The sequence below is a fragment of the Lemur catta genome, chromosome 3 (genome assembly GCF_020740605.2).
Source record: "Lemur catta isolate mLemCat1 chromosome 3, mLemCat1.pri, whole genome shotgun sequence".
NCBI lineage: Eukaryota > Metazoa > Chordata > Mammalia > Primates > Lemuridae > Lemur > Lemur catta.
Window position 1 is genome coordinate 56093347 of NC_059130.1, and position 19675 is coordinate 56113021.

Genomic DNA, 19675 nt, shown 5'->3' on the forward strand with positions numbered 1-19675 from the left:
CAACCGTAATCACTCCATATCTAGTCGGCTATTAATTTGTCCATATTAGCTAAGATTATAAGCTTCTTGAATACAAAGTTGTTTCTTTCATAATGTATCCTTTGTGCTTAGCACAAAACCTATTCCATAGTTTGATAAATAAATGGTTTGTTTCACTTGGATTCCCTATTCTAAACGCTCCTTAAGAAGAAATATTTCTGGTGTATGAGTAGCAAGTCATTGTGGATTTAAAAACTAAAATTATGAACATATCTCCATACTCTGTTTTCTCTCCTCAAGTGATGCTGTGGTCTTAGATTCTCAGAAGGAGCAACAAAGACCCTCTGACTATACTCTGTGGGTCATCCTCCTCTCCCCTTATTCCTCACCTTGACTCCTTTCCTGGGCACTAGCTCACACTCCCATTTAACCTTTCTCCTTGCTTCTAAGTAGAGCTTGTGCCCTCCAGGAATGCGGAAAGTTCCTCTCAAAATGCTTTCCATCAGGGGCTGTGAAAAATGCTTAAGCTCAGCCTTGCAATATTTCTTAGATGCCTCTTCATTCTGCTGCAAGAAATCTTTCATCTTTTCTTCCATTTTTATCTGCCAGGGAAATATAATAGAATGAAGTTGTTAGAAGGGAAGGTCCAAATGTGACATGCCTGGTAGAAGCAGTGTCATGGCCTCAGAGTGGCCTAAGGCATGGGAAGGACAAGAATCAGAAGACATTTTTAGTCCTAGTTCCAACCAATTTTCTTTGTGACCCTTGAAAAGTCCTTAACACCCTCAGGGCCAGGCTCATCATCTGTAAAATGATGCAGCTGTGCAACATGACCTCCATCTTTCCTTTAGCAGTGCTATGGTTAACCATGAGCCATCCACCAACAATGCCCAGTGGAAAATTGAATTGTGGCAGTGGTATAATAGTATTCTTAGAAAACATGGGTTGTTTATGTATACCTAGAAAAGTAATTTTCCCAGTAATGGCTTGTGTGTGCTCTGAACAGAGGTGGTAACTCTTGGAATGCTTCCAAAAAGGATTTGACATGGGAAGATATAGGAATTTAATTTTTTTTTTGCTTGCATTTATAAATTGTGATGTAGATGGTTTTCCTCAATATGTACTAATAGATTTTTGTCACTTGTGGATTGGTAAAAGATAGACTGAAAGAGGGATATCTACTGAAAGTGACCGCAGCAAGCAGATGTAAGATGTTCCCCAAGAGTTTTCCCCTTTGTTTCCACACTCTCTGTGGTCCCTGGATCATATTCCAGTATTATATGACACAAATTGACATCTAGAAAGGGAGATGCTTCAAGTGGGCATTACCAAATTACACGAGTTCCTTAATGTCAGAAATGTTTCTGTTCCTGAAGACAGAAGAGATAGTCAGAGGCATTAGAAAGAAGAGAAGCATTGGAGGTATGATTGCTCACTTAAAGACCGAGAGGGGTAACCCAGACCATCCAGGGAAGAACTGAGCTCAGTAGACGTCTTGTTTTCAGCTTATCATACACTGAGCAGAGATCCCAGACGCCCTGAAATGGACTTCTGACCTACAGAACAGTGAGCTTATGTAAGTGTATATTTTTGTGTTTCTTCAGTCTCAAAGTCAGGCAAATGCTTCTTTATTTTATTCTATTTATCTTTCTAAATATGACAATTAAAAATTATATACATATGTAATTATAGATGGATACAATTATATATGCCTATATATAACATATACATTATGATGTTTTGAACTATGCAATATGCAGTAACTACATCAAGCTAATTAACATGCATTACCTAATATTTTGTGGTGAGAATGCTTAAATACTTCTGTCATCTATAGTTACCATGTTGTATAAATGTGTTTTTTAATCTGCTAAAGCATCGTAATATGTACAATAGAAAATTAATAAATTTCCTATCCTTTAGAACAATAAAGAACTGTAGCCCCTTAGAGTCCTGTTACTTACAGGAATCCAAGCTCCCTCAACCGTGAGAAGGGAAAGAGCCATGACATTGAAAGTGTAGACTAAGTATCATTGTCAGAGGGCAGGAATCAAGAGGAAAAGATACAAAGACATTACTGCAAGATTCTTCTGGAACTCCCGCTCATCATCCTTGAAGGAGCGCTCCAGGAAGACCGCAATGGCGTCCCTCTCACAGGCCGCGTGCACGTCCAGCAGCTCCTGCAGCGTGTCCGCGGGGAGCCGCGCTCGCTGCGCCATCTGCTGGCCGTAGTGGTCGGCCGCCCTCTGCACAGCCGCTGAGTTCTCCAGCTGGGCCAGGGTCGTCACCGCGTTCTCCACGCAAGGCACTGCGCCACTGTTGATGGCATCCGCGTAGGTCACCGCCAGGGTCCCCAGCCCTGAATGAGTTATGAAATTTGGGGGGGTAAATGGAAAGGTTTCACTCATTGTTTTACAAGTATTGTACATCAGCATTCTAAAAAATCACAAGATTTCTATTTCACTTGAAATTTCCCTCCTTCTCCTCCCTCTTTTGCTTCTACTATTACTACAACTACTACTCTTGTTTATGAATCCACCTTTTTAGAGTAACATCACTGTTGTTTCTATTCCCTTTCTCTTATCATTTTCCAACTCATCACATTACAAAAATAATTGCTGAGCACTAGCCATACAGTCAAGGGTTTCCTAAAAAACACTTTCCCATTTCAATAAAATTTAAAAGGTATTTATGAGGCAGACAAAGTCAATTATGTCATTTGGGGGTCCTAGTTCTGAATGTAAATGCAGGTCTCTTTGTAAAAAACAAATCATCGAGAATTTCAAGACAGTGACAGAGCATGAAACTAACTGAATGGCTCTTCTCAGCACAGGCCACATGCTCATGAAGCCAGCTCTATACATAAGATGATACGGAATTTTGTATCTCAGAATCTCAAGGGACTTGCAAGGACTCATGGCTTATTTATTGTCTGTTATATATGAATTCATAATATATCTTGAATACTCTTACTCAAAAACATATCTATCCAATATCCCATAGGAATTCAAGTCACAACACAGTTGTTTATCTCCTTCACAGTTGTTTGTGCTTGTAAGTTTTCTTGAGATAGCGTAGGCCTCAATAAACAGTCACACAGGGAAAGAGACTCATGCTTTCCAGTGACAATGATTCCCTCTCTTAACCTCTTGGTCTTTGTGAAGGTGAAGATAGATGAACAGAAATTTTTTGATTGCTCCTGGAAACTACAATGTTGCTGGTCTTCTGGCACTTCTTCTACATGTTGCAAGAGTTTTTTGTCACTTGTTGGCCAGTCAAAGATAAAGCACTTCCATTTTGGGAAGAAATGCATGCCTGATATACTTTCTAGGCATGTTGGAATTTTGGATTTGGGGATTCTCACCTGCAGAAGTAGAAATAGAGAAAATACTGAAGAACAACTTCCAGGCAAAGCTGCGGATTTACATTTTCAGGGTTCCTTCCATCACTACAGTCTTCTGTGTCTCTCTGTGAATCCCCTTTTATCCAACCATGCAATCAACCTAATGCTAATCTACCTGAGGCAAGGGAAATCCATTTCTGCACAGAGTCAAGGAGGGGCTTCTGGAAAGGAAGGGAAGGTATCCAACCCACGTGAAGAAATTATAGGTGATTTCCTCAGCCCTTCTATGATATCTAGGAGATTGACTATCTATTATGTGTTTGTTGAATTATTAATTAATTAAAATATGGTAAGAAGTCCTTTTTTGTTTTAAATTATGTATATTTACAGTGTATATGTTTTGATATATGTATGCATAGAGAAATTGTTACTACAAGTAAATAAAACATATATTCATAACCTTCCATAGTTATGTTGTTTCCCTTCATTTGTGATAAGGGTAACTGCCATGTATTTTCTTTGTAAATTTCTAATAACTGATACAATAAAATATTATCAACTACATTTCTTATGCAGTATATTAGGTCTCTAGACTTATTCATGCTACAAAACTGCAGGTTTGTACACTTTGACCTAAATCTCTGAATTTCCTCTCTCAACCTGTCCCTGGTAACCACCATTCTGCTCTGTTTCTATGTATTTTTTTAGATTCCATATAAAAGTGAAGTCATTTTTCTTTCGTTGTCTAGCTTGTTTCACATAGCATAATGTATTTTTTTAAATCTTACTACCTCCGTGTCAGAAATGAAATGTGTAGTCAAAAAATAAAATCTGCTGGAAACCTGGATGTGATGCTGTTGGGGAAGATGTCAGAAAGAGACAGAAAATAGCCAGGTGAGTACAGAAAAAACTTTTATCAGTCAGAATAAAAAGAAAAATTACACAGTGTGAATATGTTTAGGAATTCTTTTAGTAAAATCCTCTGAAGACTGTGGTTACCTAAATGAAACTAGGAGACCTCAGCTTTCTCTTACCGGGTTATACTGGACTTGACAGTGTCTTGCAGAGGGATTCTGTGACATACACCAGTTGTTCAAAATATGTGTGTGAAAGACTGAATAAATGATTGAATGAACAAAAATGAATACTTTTCTAGCTTTCCTCAGATAGTCACTCTCCTATATATAATCTAGGTAATTAATTTATAATATTGAAAGACTGACACATGGGATATGGATGCAGAATTCAGAGGTTGGTGTTACAAGGAAAGAATAATGAAGGATTTTTTTGCAGCATTACTGGAAAGATATGTCAATGTTATTACTGGTCCACTTACTCTATAAAATCCTGTCTTGGAAGGATGTAACTATACAGGTATTAGTAAAATATAGGGTGTGAAATATGTTTTAGAAATTAGGTCAATTACTTTCTCTATGTGATTATTTGTATATCACCTTCCTATCTATTGAGCTATGTTTCTTGAAAACAGCAGGATCCATGACTGAGTCTCAGATGTATGTGGGCCTTAGGAAGTGATAGCATTGACTGTAACGAAAAATATTTTTTCATGGCACCAATTCGTCAAAAATCACGTGGTACAATATTGGGCCCTAAACTTCCTCAGGAAGCTGAAACTCCTGCCACTGGAGATGCTCAAGTGATAATAACCACAAAAAGCATGGCCACCTATCACCAATCACCATTATTGTGAACCGCAATCCAGTCTCACAAACATTTCTGTTCAAGTGCTAAGTGACAGCATTAAACTGATCCCACCCTGCTACTGAACTTTCCCCTACCGAGGCCATACTCTGATACCTGGAACCAGCTTCAAGGCATTCTCCAGGTACTCATCTTCTGTGCTTGGGTGCCCATCTAATTCCAGCTCCAGGGTGAAAATCCCATACAATCCAAACAAAGTCTGGGAAGAAACTTATAAACTCAGTGGTGTTCTCTACTTCATCAGGTCCTGGGCAGGATTTGGCCCTGATTAGCTCTCTTAGCTCGGTCATGTAGCTGGTATCTTAGCTAAGGAAGGAGCAGCAACCTAAACCACCATATCCAGATCTCACCTAGAAACAGGTTTCATGAAAATTCCTTTTGTACATTGCCCTCTATCCCATCTGGCCTCATAATACATGACAACTGAACCACACACATACAAAGAAACAGTCTCAATAGTCATTAATCTAATCTCAATAAAACGTGGCAGTTTGGTTCCTGGAAGGATACTGAAGCTGCTCCAAGGCCTGGTGGATGATGGTGTTCATGCTGTTGTAGACAAAGGTGCTGCTCAGAAGCACAGCCAGGGCGAAGATCCATGAGTCAATCTTAAGGCTACCCTAGAGTTAAAGAAACATAGAAGTGGATCCACCGTTTAAATACAGCCTAAAGCCATCTGCTCATATCCATGTACCCAAAACTTAAGTCCTACTGGTTTTCCTGAAATTGGGAAATAAATGTAACCTCTACATGCTTGTTAGCTTGATTCAGTAAATGAAACCAATCAGGTGTAAACAAACAAAACAGAAACTTCAACAGCTCTACCCGCCCTAAAAAGAAATGTTTTCATGTACAATAGCCAATCTCAAAAAGTCTGAATACTTCTTCCTCTATGTTTTGTAAACTGTGCTGTAATTGCTATAAAGAGAGCTTCTTACTGCTTGGATTGAAGTCTCCTGGATCATACAAGGCTTGTATTTTTTGCATGACAATGAACTTTAAAATTTTTCCTAAGCTGATCTGATTTTTTTTTTTGAGGCAGAGTCTTGCCTTGTTGCCCAGGCTAGAGTGAGTATCGTGGCGTCAGCCTAGCTCACAGCAACCTCAAACTCCCAGGCTCAAGTGATCCTCCTGCCTCAGCCTCCCGAGTAGCTGGGACTACAGGCATGCGCCACCATGCCCAGCTAATATTGTCTATATATATTTTTAGTTGGCCAGATAATTTGTTTCTATTTTTAGTAGAGACAAGGTCTCGCTCTTGCTCAGGCTGCTCTCGAACTCCTGTCCTCCAGTGATCCTCCTGGCTCGGCCTCCCAGAGTGCTAGGATTACAGGCGTGAGCCACCGCACCCAGCCCTGATTTTATTTTTGACACTAGAAAGCACATTACAGTGAGAACTTAAGAGTCTACTCCTCAATCATTCATTTGATTGTTCATGCACTATTTCAGCTGTAGTATGTACAGCTGAATACTAGGTCAAGGGATATAAATCTGGAAGATAATGTTAAATTCAAACCATTTCCTTGCCATTTACATTGACCACTTTCATCACTTTATTTCTTTTAGGTATAAAAAGAGATAATGGACACCGTCAATGTGTAAAATGTTTAATACAATGCCTAGAACATAGTAGGTGTTCAGTAATCAGTGAGCAATAATCCTTTGCAAATTGTCTCAGTCATGGGCTATATTAGGGATGCAAATGTTATTCAATTGAATTCACTTCAGCTATGTACAATATGCAGACCCTGCATTCGGTTTTTCCATGCAAACTTCCACAGAACAGTCCTTAACCTCAAGAAGATGACTTTCTGGAGTGACAGGAAAACATGTCACCACAGAAAAAAACCAAGAGGCTAATCTTTGCCAGGAATGGAGCCAGAGGTATAATGTAAAAAACAAAACAAACAATAATCAGAACAAAAAGTGGAGGATGGGGAGAGAAGGCAAATAGATAGGAACCTGTGCCCTGTGAGTTCAAAGCAAGAAGCAACAGTGTCTAACAGGGTATGATGGCAATAGGGAATGATGGCTGGGGTTTTAAAGAGTGGGTAAAATGAGGATTGTGCAGATGAAGGGATCAAGAAGGTAGAAGGCCCAACAGAACCTAAGTCAGAACTGTTAGGGTGTGCTCCTGGGAAGGTACTATAGAGTTATTTTGTTTGACTGAGGGAGCATTAGGTGTGTGTAGAAGAAGACAAGGCTGGAAATGAGATCCAGGGCAAGACATGAAGGGCCTTGAAATAGAATTAAATACTACCCCAAGCACACCACATGTTCCATGGCAGCCAGTAGTTCTGCTTCTGTCAGGCACCCGTAAATTTTGTATTTTGCTCCCTTGAACGTATGTAATTTTGAAAAAAGAAGGTTTATGTAAAAATGTATCTCAAATCTTTATGTTATCTTGGGTTTACACTGAAATGTTCACTGAGAACTTTAAAATGGTATCTTTGAATTTACCATTACTAAATGAGACCCCACATCCACTCAACTTTTTGCAGTATGAAAGCCGAAAACCTACTAACGCTACTTTCAATTTATATTCAGACTAATATAAACAAGGTGAAAAATTTATGGCACCTTATACTATACAGAAAAATTTCCCAGAAATATCCAATTTACAATGTTTTTGGTAGAAAGCGATAAATTCATCTCCAAACCCAGTAACTTGTACTAAAATCTTTATGAATGTTCCTGGTGTACCTGTAGCTTTACTTTCTTTCTTTCTTTTTTTTTTTTTTTTTGAGACAGAGTCTCGCTGTGTTGCCCAGGCTAGAATGAGTGCCATGGCATCAGCCTAGCTCACAGCAACCTCAAACTCCTGGGCTGATGCAATCCTACTGCCTCAGCTTCCCGAGTAGCTGGGACTACAGGCATGTGCCACCATGCCTGGCTAATTTTTTCTATATATATTTTAGTTGGCCAGATAATTTCTCTCTATTTTTAGTAGAGATGGGGTCTTGCTCTTGCTGAGGCTGGTCTCGAACTCTTGACCTCGAGCAACCCACCCGCCTCAGCCTCCCAGAGTGCTAGGATTACAGGCATGAGCCACCGTGCCCGGTCTGGAGCTTTTCTATAGATTTTTAAACAGATTACTTCAATGAAACCCCAGTTTCATGATTTCTACCTCCAACCCAACGAACTTCACACTCTTTGACTAGTAGCACCCATTCAATCCCAAAGGTTACAGCTCCTTCTAGAAAGCTTTCTCTAACTTGGACGATTGTGTTAGGCTCCCTCTTCGTGCATTTTGGCACTTCACATGATCACTTTGTTATCTTCCCAACTCTTCTCTGAGAATTTATTTACTTTGTTCAGATTTTAGTGCATAGGCTTGAAATTCAGGGCTCTGTGTTTAGCATATAGCCCCAGAATTCAGCTGTTCTGTAAGGATTAATTAAATTGTACCATTCATCCAAGTGTTAAAAATCATATATATTATTTGACCTTACCGAGGAAGTAAGTTCTAGAATAGAGAATTTAGATTCATTTCCAATAACTAGATTTGCAATAAGCAGGGAAAAGCCACAGAAGATGACGTTATGAATAACACCATGAGTAGAGAACCAAGAGTACGGAAGATTTCTCAGTGACTGTGCCTCACCTTTCCCACATCATCCAGACCCTCGGTGTCCAGAAGGACCAGGGTGTGGTTCTGCTTGCAGGGGTGGGGCACACACCACATCCAGATGCCCTTGGTTTCAGACCTCACGGTGGAGCCCAGACGGAAGCCTGTATGGGAAAGGAAGAGAAAACATACAGTGACAGCAGATTCCATGCAGCCCAGGGGTTACATCGGTTAAATCTGTAAAAATCAAAGTGCCTGGCAGGGGAAACTGTTGCTTCCATTTCAGCAAGAAAAATCAATTTTATATATTTGTGTGTGTGTGTGTATATACACACACATACATATGTATATGAATATATAAAAGACTTTCTGAAGCAGTGCTTGTGTCCCTATTCACCACATATTTTTATAAGCTCAGATAGATTAAGTTACAGAATTACTGTAAACTCTATGAACCTGGTGCTGTGGACTGAATGTTGGTCCCCCCACCAACTCTTATGTTGGAAGCTTACCCCAAGGGTGATAGTTTTAAGAGCTGGGGCCTATGGGAAGTGACAGGATCATGAAGGGGCTTGCCTCAAGAATGAATTTAGTCCCCTTAAAAAAGGGCTAAAAGGAGCCTCATTGTTCCTTGTCTCCCCTCTGCCATTTGAGGACAACAAGAAAAAGCCCTCTATGAAGAACGCACTCACTAGACACTGAATCTTTTGGTGCCTTGATATTGGACTTCCCAACCTCCAAATCTGTGAGAAAACAATTTTATTATTTGTACATTACCCTGTCTACGGTATTTTATAATAGCAGCAGGAAGTGAAAAAGGCTTCTATATATTGTTCTGTGACCTCAAGAGTAAAGAAAAGAATGCATTCATACTAAAATTAGAAAGAGGGCTGAGCCTAGAGCTCTATGTGTTTGGTTCATCTTCATGTAGTGATTCCTTCTCCATTTCTGACTATCACGTTGAGAGAAGGATGTCTAAGTGGAGGAGAATCTGACATGGAAAGGACAGTGTCAAGCAGTCCCACTAGTCCAGTCTGCTAAAACAGGTTTCCAGGAGTGGAGAAATGAGAATTGAACCTTAAAATGTAGTTGAGGAATCTGTGATATCAGTCCTTGAATATGTAGTCAACCAGACCAGATTTATTAGACAAGAGAAACTACTTAAGTGTTTTCAGGTGGATGATAAAAATATCAGGAAAAATTTAAGAAAATCAGTGGGTATTACAATAAGGAGTAATTAGGAAGTCATACCTTGGATTATTTAAAAAGATTTGTCGAGTTTTAAAGGTGGTATGTGTGAAAGTTGTCAGTATAGAAATGAAGTCAATGATCTGACGCCAAACCCTCATAAAATGGAGACAGGAGAACATGAAGGAAGAGCAGCGACCAGGGACAATGCCAAACCACAACCTTGCATCTACAGCACAGCCAAATTAATGAGGACATCTTCCCAATAATAGCCAGTCCTAACTGCACCCCTACAAGTGGTCCAACTTGCAATCAGGGTCCTTGCACTCAGTATCTCTTCTATGAAGACCCTTCTCTAGCAGCAGCCGATACACAGGACACTCTCTGCAATTAGCTCCTGTAAACAAATGATCTTTTATTTCAAGTCAACCTGCATGTACTTCTCCCTTTTGGCTTTTAAACTTTCTCATTCCCTGAACTCCCCCAGATAAGCTTTTGACCTGCCATCGCATGCATATCTCGAATGTGTCAATCTCCTCCTCATTTCTGAACAAATTCATTTCTTTGCAGAGCTACTGTCAATTGTTATTCTAGATTGACAGAAGAACTCAAGCTATCATAATCCAATCACTCCTTTTTTGGATGAGGAAGCTAAATCCCAGAAATAGTAAGTGGTTGGCATAGTTAGATAGACGGACAGACTGCACTTTGACACAGGCCTCCTGACTCATAGCCTGGTGCTCTGTAAGCCACACCAACCCCCTGGCACTAGGCAACATTCTCATGTAAAAGAGATAAAGGAAACTAAAAACACTATTGATCTTAACTTAAAAAATAGTAGTAGAGAAATTAGAATATCGAATAGAGATTGAAACATGTATTCTACCTTAAAGTTCATGGAAGCTTACTGTTACCATGTGAACATTTTAGTAAATGTTTTCTAATTCGTTATTATGTAAGTTAATTCTGTATTATTACCTTATTCTGTCCAGTGAGGTATATTTACACTTTAAATGTGAAAATAAAGGCAAGGTGGGAAGATATAGTGAGTTGACTCTAACCCTCTAGAGTGGCTGTATGGAGCTCATCAGTGCTTTGAAAGTGGTTTTCAATATTCGCCCCTAACTCCTAACTCCCTAACTTTACTCCTCATGTCTCCATCCTGTGCACTGACCATGCACACGGGCAGAAGGCGCTGTTGCAAGCTCTGCTGGTGCTACTCACCCTTGCTCTTCCCAGCCAGCTTGTTCATTAGGTAGGACTTGCCTGATGGTAGAGGCCTACAGTAGCCACCACCACCATAGGCTGGGTAACAGCAGACCGAGTCCTCAAGGCTTTTGGATTAACCCTCAGTTTCTCTTTATTGTTCTAGATGAGGCACACTGGGTCTGGCATGTGGATCTTTGAGGCCATGTCCAGAGTGTCCTCTTGTCTGCAAGGAAAAATATGAAATGGAAGATGTCTTTCTGTTCAGTTAGCTGAGCTGAATTTTACAGTATGGACTAAATTTCTATTTCCTGTCCTTGAACTTTGTTCCTTATAAACTCGAAGAAGCCCTTTGTCCCTTCTAGGCTATCCTACAGCTTGGTACACTGGCTCTCTCTATAAAATTAACTTTACTTTGAAATAGACTTACAGAAAAGATGCAGAATGGGTATGCAAACTTCCAATATACCATTTCCTCACATTCCCCTAGTATAAATATCATACCTCATCATAGAACAATTACTGAAACCAGGATTTTAAGATTGATACAATACTTTTAACTAGTGTTTATATCTTATTCCCATTTCATCAGTTTCTCTCTAATGTTATTTTTCTGCTCCACAATCCAATCCAGGAGCCTTCATTGCATTGAGATACTATGTTTCTTCAGTCTCCTGGGTTCTTTGATAGCTCCTTACTCTTTCTTTGTTTTTGATGACCTTGACATTTTAGAAGAGTACTGGCCTGTGATTTTGCAGAGTGTCCTTCAATTTGGGTTTTTCTGAGGTTTCTTCAATATTAGACTGAGACTATGCATTTTTGGCAAGAATGTCACAGAAGTGGGGGTCTGCTAATCTCAGTATATCTGATTAAGGGATTTACCATGTTCACATGACTTATTCTGACACTATGACCTTAACTTTGATCCCTTGGTTAACCTGCTCTCTGCCAGATTTCTCCACCCAAAAGGACTATGTATCATTTTGTAACTAGAAAGTACCATCTGGAGAACCACTTTGGAGAATATGCAATTATAATGTCACCATACTTGGGTATTCTTTTTTAGCCACTACTTTTAGCATCCATTGATGATTCTTGCTGTAGTGTTTGAATAAAGGGGTTTTCTTTTATAATCATTCCTGCTATATTTGTTAATTGGAGTTCTGCAAGCAAGAACTTTCTCCGCCTCCATTTATTTTATATTTACTCATTCAATCATTTACTTATATCAGTGTAAACTTTCTTGATTTTTAATACTTTACTATCATCGTATTGTGAGTCAACTTGTCTTAGATTTGGTCATGGAGAGTTCTTCAAGCTGGATCCCAAGTTCTTTGACATGTTTCCATCACATTTTCAGTGCTTCTCTCCCTTCTGGCACCACAGCACATTCCAGGCTCATCTCATAGTTTTCCTGCTTCAGCCCTAGAATCCACCATTTCTCCAAATAGCTTGGGTTGTTCCATGAGATGATGGTACTTAGACACCATGATATCACACTAGGTGGTGTTCATTATTATCAGACCTTCTCTGGGTCAATGTTAAGATGTCTCTTTGTGTATACTAGCCTATGTATACACAGATCTATTTTTTAATCATCCATTTTGATATATAAGCTTACGTTTCTACTGATATTTCCAATTTGAATCCAATACATCTGAGTTTATCCAGGCTTTTCAAATTTCTTCCCTGATTTTTTTCTCTAACTATGAGAGACAAAGCTCTCATCATACATAATAAATTTAATTCTTTACTAGATCCTACTATATATATATAGTAGTTTCAAAATTGTTCATCAATAAATCTGTGAAAAATAAATTTTACTTACTCTAGAAAATTATTACTATACTGTTCTTTTTGCCTTTAACTTTAAGAATACACTCAAAACACTGCATCCAAAGTTTTGTTTTTTCTTTTGAGACCCAGTCTCGCTTTGTTGCCTGGGCTAGAGTGAGTGCCATGGCATCAGCCTAGCTCACAGCAACCTCAAACTCCTGGGCTTAAGCGATCCTACTGCCTCAGCCTCCCAAGTAGCTGGGACTACGGGCATGCGCCACCATGCCCAGCTAAATTTTTTTCTCTCTATATATATTTTAGTTGGCCAGATAATTTCTTTCTATTTTTTTTAGTAGAGACGGGGTCTCGCTATTTGCTCAGGCTGGTGTCGAACTCCTGAGCTTGAGCGATCCACCCGCCTCGGCCTCCCAGAGTGCTAGGATTACAGGCGTGAGCCACCGCGCCCGGCCCCAAAGCTTTTTTAGAGTACTTCTTTCCTTCTCCACCCTCCTCAGTATGTTAAATTATTCATTTCTCATGCAGTTGTGTTCCTTGTTACTATTTGAGTTCCACTTTGGCCTTCCTTATACCTTGGTGTCTTAGTTGATTTGAAGTATGTATTTATATTTAGAGTTTGTGAAATATCATGATAGTAAAAGTCAGAGCTTTATAATAAGCTGTAGTCAGAGAAGTGTCACTTCTCCTTAACCTTAGCACTCCATGCCCATTGCAGCTGTCTTTCTGTCCTTTCCACCTCTTTCCCACTCGTCCTGCATAGTCCATCTTGTAAGCTACTGGTCTCCCTTCTTAAGTTTTTTTCCCACAAATGCCATATACATATATAGTTTCTTATTCACATTTTATAATATGAAGACCACATCATGTAGGTATATGGAAATCCTTCCATATCAGTCATAGAAAGCTTTATCAATCCTTTTGACAGGTGTGTACTTGATTATGTGGATATTTCACCTTATTTGACCAGTCTTTTATGAATGACCATTTGGATTGTTTCCAATATTTAGTACCTACAAACAGTACTTCAATAAATACTCTGCTAAGCTTTGTATGTGTTTTTAATATGGTTGCAGGAGTAACTTCAGGACAAAGTACAACAAATGGGAGTGCTGTGTCCAAAGGCAATAGTGTGTTATTTTGTTAGATGTTGCCAAATTCCTATCCAGAAGGGTGTAGCAGTATTTTTTCCTCTGACCTCAGCTGTTTATACTGGATGATACAGAATATTATAAGCAAATCTTCTTTAACCAAGGCTTGATAACTTGATAATTTTCATAACTGTATAAAATTATAAGGAGTGAAAAGTCTACCTTTGTTAATGCCTCCCTTTGTGCTTTTATCGTTCATATTTCAAACCCTGTAACTTAACATGATCATGATACAACCTTTACTATCCCTTTGATATGCAAGCAAATATAGACTATAGTCACCATGATTTTCATTCTTATCCTATAATAAAGAGTAGTTTGTATCCATTATAGAGTTGATTACTTCTGACTTGCTCCACTGAGGACTTATATACAATTATCTGGTTTCCCATTTCTTCAGAGGAAGATGACAAAAAAACATTTATTTTTCTATGATCAAGATCCATTTCCTCCTATAACAGTAGTCCATAGGAACTGCTGGTAAGCTGATAGGCTGCCTCATTTTATAACATGAGATATACCACCGTAAGGTGGGACTCAATCAGTGACTGATTCAGAAAAACCATCAGCACAAAGATTTTATAAGTCCCAAATTACAATAACTTGTTGCCTCCTGTTGAAGATCCCAAGTTGCTTACCATCCTGTATCTGGAGCTATAAAAGTTCCAATAAATAAAGCGATGGGATCTGAGTTTAGTTAAGCACATACAAATAAAGATAAAGGTAATTTAAGATGGTGTCAAGAAAGAAAGAACCTCAGAACCTCCCATCTCTGTGTAGGCTCCAACTCTGCTGCAGCCTAATTCAACACAGCAGGAGCAGAGGGCATTTAAGGGACACGCAGCCCCCTGAAGAGACCAGGATTTCATGTGAACTTGTGTCCCACAGCAGGCTTGGTGCAGCCTATCTTGGGGATGGCCATTTTAGACAAAACACGTGGACTTTTATAAGACTTGTCCCATCTCTGCCCCAGTCTTACCTGGAGCAGAGATTCCCTCAGAGTTGGGAAGAAGGCAGCTTTGATGAGAAGGGTGCGAGTCCTTATCCTCTCCCCTCTTTTTCTGAGTTTGGCTGCACTGCTTTCACCCTTTTTATCTGTGGCTGGAGCTTTGGACTTTTACTTACCCTTCCAGTCCCCTGGGGCTTTCCAGATTACATTTAGGGAGTTGTATTTATACATTTAGTGGAAAAGGAACCTGTGCAAAGAGGCAGAGTAATATGATACAAAGTACCAAATGGCAGTGACTAATCTACTATGAAAGGAATTGCTAACAGCTGTGCTGGTGAGAGGGTTTGACATGGTTTCTCAGCCAGAAACTTTCATTATTGAAGATCGCTTGCAATGAAAAAAAAAACTTCATTGAATCATTTAAAATGATGTCATTTATCTCATGTTTGTGGCCAGTTTGGAAGCATGGTGATGAGAAAGCCTCATATAATATAATTTAGATACAAAGACCTTCAATATTAGACAGAATCACAATGGATCTCAATACTCCTGTTTAGTAATGAGGACTGTAAATGCCCTGAGGGAATGTCCATGTCTTATATACTTTTGCATTCTCAGCACCTAAGCCATGTCCTGGCCCTTAACACCTAATAAATAATAATGATGATGATAGTTTCCATTTATTGCATGTTTGACTCAGACCCAGTGAAAACTTTTGTACATGGATTATCTCATTGTATTCTTATCACAAATACTTTTAACACACTGTTGCAGAGAGGTTTAATAACTTATTAGTTACCAAGTAATATTTGAACCCGAGATTGAACCCAAAATATTACCAATATTGCCAAGAGGAGCAAGCTGCAGTGTTGTTTTTGGGTCCCGTAACCAGCTCTGGTTCCTCTGGAGAGGCACTCTAGTGCCTCAGGCTGTGTGTGGGGCCCTGGGACTTCCAGGTGTGTCCTTATTCTCCACCTCAGCGGGGACAGGTGGGGCAGTGAAGCTGGGCAGAGTTGCATTGGGTGAGCCTGCTCTCAAGCTCCACAAATGATGTTAGCGGGGTCAAATCTCTGTTCTCTTCTTCTGGGCAAAGCTGCCAGGGAGGGGCTGAAATGGCTCCACTCAGCCAAAAATTTTGCGTGTGGAGGTGGAGCTGTGTGAGACCCACAGCCTGGAGCAGGCCTCGCTTCTTTCCACCCTCCCCTATTCGGCAGTTTCTCCCAGACCTCTGCTGTCAGGCTGGACCACAAGCCAGCAGATGTCCCCTGAATGTGATGGAAGCCAAGAGATTCCCTGCCAATGATCACATCTTGAGCTGGGAGCCCAGTCCTCCTGTTGGAGGAGGGTTGCCCTTCCAGCACCCTGCAGCTAGGACCTGCTCTGATTTTCTCCTGAAGGCACACACACCTCAGTAGGCTTGTTCACAAATATCCCTTCTGTGCCCCCAGGGCAATGCGATCAAGACCTGGGTATATGGGATATGGTCTGGAGGCCTGTCCCCCAGGCCCTAGAGATCAACCCTCAACCCTGCCAGGGAGAAGAATGCTGGTCTCAAGTCACCCATGGGGTGCCCAAGCTGGATCAATGTCTTGCTGTCTCGGGGTTTGCCCTATTCTGCTGGAGTCACCAGGTAAGCAGCACCAAGGAGGTCCAGTGAGTAGGGAGCTCACAGTCCGAATACCCCCCAGTCTGTTACAGGGCCCCCAAACGAAAGGTCTCTTTCTCTGTGGATCCCTCTGGGTGGTGGCTGAATTGTCTCTGTTGGCAGCAGCAGGTAGGGGAGGGGAAGGGGAGAATGAAGCAATATGGCACCTGCCCATAGACTCCAGTCTATGGGGTGGAAGGTGCCCCAAAGGAGCTGGGAGCCTGTGCCTCGTCCACAAGAGGCTTACTGCTCACTGGCAGCAGCTATCTCTGGGCTGGTGTCGGCGGATCTCTCCAGCAGCTCGTGAACCCACCAGCAGTCTGAGATGCAAGGGTGGGGAAATCTAACCCCTCCATCTGCCCTTGTTGCTGGTCTCCAAGCCTCTCAGTGTTTAGATCTTGCCAGTGCTTCTCCTTCCAGTTCTGCAACCTCTTCCCGTGGAGTCTCCTCTAGGTTCAGGCACCCTTCCTTCTAACCCTCATCTGATCTATGTTTGCCTGCATGTTTGTTTTTTTCACTTTCATCTGAAATCTTTCCTTAATTTTTTTTTCACATTGTTCATTGTTCTACTTCACCCACATTAGGATGGCTGCTACCAAAAAGACACAGAATAACAAGTGTTGGTGAGGATGTAAAGAAATTGGAACCCCTGTGCACTGTTGGTGAGAATGAATGTAAAATGATGTAGCTCCTATGGAAAAGAGTAAGGAAGTTCCTCACAAAAATTAAAAACAGAATCACCATATGATCCATCAGTTCCACTTCTGGGTGTATATCCAAAAGAACTGAAAGCAAAATCTGGAGATATTTGTACACCCATGTTCATAGTAGCATTATTCGCAATAACCAAAAGGTGGAAAACAACCCTAATGTCCATTGATGGATAAATGAGCAAAATGTGATATACATATACACTGGAATACTATTAAACCTTAAAAAGGAAGGAAATTCTGGCACAGGCTATAAGATGGCTGAACCTTGAAGATATTATACAAAGGGAAATAAGTTAGGCACAAAAGAATAAATACTGGATGATTCCACATATATGAATTACCTGGAGTAGTCATATTCAGAGAGACAGAAAGTAAAATGGTGGGTGCCCAAAACTGAGAGGAACAGGGAATGGAAAATTATTCTTTAATGAGTACAGAGTTAAGTTTAGGAAGATAAAAAAGTTTAGGAGGTGAAAGGTGATGATAGTTGTGCAACAATGTGAATGTACTTAATGCCACTAAACTTTACATTTAAAAATGGGTAAAATGTTAAATTTTATGTTATGTATACCTTGCCACAATAAAAAAAGAAATAAGAAAAAAAATCTTTCCTTCTCACAGAGACACTCTGGCTGGAGGTATTTCTCATCTGCCATCTTTCCTTTCCTCTCCCAGTAGATTTGTTTTACAGCTCATTGCTCAGACTTGTGTTGCATTGTCAAAGCTGGTGGTCATCGTTCATTTAAATTAGGCAGACTCAAAGAAGGAATGGCTGTCAGAAAGGCAGTTAACAGTGCCTGCTATGCTTTCATCATGTCATTGTCTTGCCGTGCAAAAAACTTTTTAAGTCACCTTGTTACCTGTTGAAAATGCTCTAACCTTCCTTGGCAGGCTTTGAGACTCCTCCATGATGTAGCCTTTCCTCTATCCCAGTCTCATCTTCATGGGCCTCCTCTATAAATCTACATGGTGCCAAACCATCCTGTTAGCCATCACCCAAATATGCCTTGTGCTTTGCTGCTGCTATGACCTGAATGTGTTCCCCAAAATTCATATGTTGAAACTTACCAATGTGATAGTATTAAGAGATGGGGCCTTTAGGAGATGATTAAATCATGAAGGCTAAGCCCTCATGAATGGGATGAGTGAATTTATAAAAGAAGTTGAAGGGAGTGCCCTAGGTATGTTTTGCCCTCCTATTCCTTCTGCAGTGTGAGGACACAGTGTTCCTCCCCTTCAGAGGAAGCCGTGTTCAAGTTACCACCTTGGAAGCATAGACCATGCCCTCACCAGACACCAAACCTGCTGGCACCTTGATCTTGGACTTTCCCACCTCGAGTACTGTGAGAAATAAATTGCTATTATTTATTTTAAAAAAATGAAATATTGAAAACTTGAAAGCATCCTAAATGTGTTTCCAAGGCAAGTGCAAATGTCATAGCCATATTAATAAGCTGTTCAAGAGTATACATACATATACCCTCCAAAAAGAAAATGATCATGTGAAAAATGGATGTTAAAAACAGATATATGTAAATGACATCATTTTGTAATAACAATAACAACAGTAAAAAAACCAAAATGTCTGAAAACATATGAAAGATGCTTAATACATGGATCACTAAAATGAAAATATATTACCATTACACATCGGCCACATAAAAAGCAGGCAATTTCTCACCAGTATAATATTAAGTAAAAGATATCAGATATTAAATAGCACATACTTTATGATTCCATTTATATAAAGTACCAAGGCAAGACAGTTATCATCCTTGATGGGGCAGAGGAGAGGTGGTAGAGACTGAACTGGGACATGAGGAAGGCTCTAGAGGTCCTGCCATGTTGTGATTTTTTATTTGAGTGCTGGCAATGTGGTTGTGTTTAGTTTGTGAACATTCATAGAGTTGTACATTTATGAAGTGTGTACTTTTCTCTATGAATATTTATGGTTTAAAAAGTTTACTTAAAACTCACCTGGGAATAAATCTAACAAAATCTTCAAGGATTATACACTTAAAACAATGTAATATTACTGAGCAATTTAATTAAGGATAATAAATGGTAAGACATATCTAGATCCTAGACTGGAAGATGCATTATTTTTAAAATGTCATTTCTCCCCATATTTATGTATAGATTCAGTGCAATTTCAAACAAAATCACAGTGGATGTTTTTTAAAAAATTGGCAAGTATATAAAAGCTGATGCTTTGGGGAAATCCAAAAGTCTATGTCCATCTGGCTGCTGAAGTAAGATGTGAGAGGTCTGCTGACTTGCATCTGACCACCACTGTGTATGAAACTACAACTGCATTAGAATAATGATGTGGATTCTAATTTCACCTTCCAAATCTCCTGTAAATTTCTCTCATTAGAAAACTCTAACCCAGATAAATAGATGTACTCCATAAATATGCA

General features: G+C 39.9%; 1 pseudogene; it reads right to left on the reverse strand.

Annotated features, from left to right (window-relative positions):
- Positions 1-341: 341 nt before the first annotated feature.
- Positions 342-11213, reverse strand: LOC123634837 (annotated as a pseudogene).
- Positions 11214-19675: the final 8462 nt, after the last annotated feature.